Source organism: Nanorana parkeri, unplaced genomic scaffold, assembly GCF_000935625.1.
Source record: "Nanorana parkeri isolate BGI_ZX_2015 unplaced genomic scaffold, ASM93562v1 scaffold560, whole genome shotgun sequence".
NCBI lineage: Eukaryota > Metazoa > Chordata > Amphibia > Anura > Dicroglossidae > Nanorana > Nanorana parkeri.
Window position 1 is genome coordinate 877940 of NW_017306828.1, and position 548 is coordinate 878487.

At 46.4% G+C, this 548-nt stretch overlaps 1 protein-coding gene across 2 annotated transcripts in view; it reads right to left on the reverse strand.

Moving 5' to 3' along the window:
• The window catches only part of LOC108791575 (voltage-dependent L-type calcium channel subunit alpha-1C-like), a 338499-nt gene that overhangs the window by 198949 nt on the left and 139002 nt on the right, over nucleotides 1-548 (reverse strand). The gene's annotated exons all lie outside the window — the stretch shown is intronic.

Below are 548 nucleotides of genomic sequence, written 5' to 3' on the forward strand. Positions count from 1 at the left end.
CAACCCTGAATGTAAATGAAATTAATTAAATGAATGAAAGCAAGGGGAATGGGCGGGTGGGGACATTTGTGACCCGCCGATGTGAATCCCCTGTGAGCCGTGCCGACTTTAAAGGCACAGGCTCCTCCCACAAATCCAGGCTAGCCTTCGGCCAGCCTTCAAACATGCCCGTTCGGCAGTGATCTCTCGATCATGTTAAAAACCAGCCGAAAGTCGCACGATTCTAGGCTGGTTTTCCCACATCCTCGATATACAATAGTCGTGCGACCGTACAACGACCGTACATTAGAAACGGTCGCACGCCTTCCATACACTGCACGATTCTCGTACGATCGCGAGATTTCCCTCGATTCTCGTACGAGAATCGTGCAGTGTATGGGCACCTTAACATTTACGGTACTTTTTTCATTATATAGTAAAAAATAAACCCCTCCACAGTGGTGATTATATAACACCAAAAGAAAGCTCTATGGGTCCCAAAAGAATGTTAACATAAATTGCAAGACTATAGTCCGGTCATGCTGACTGGTGACATCTTTGACTGACTG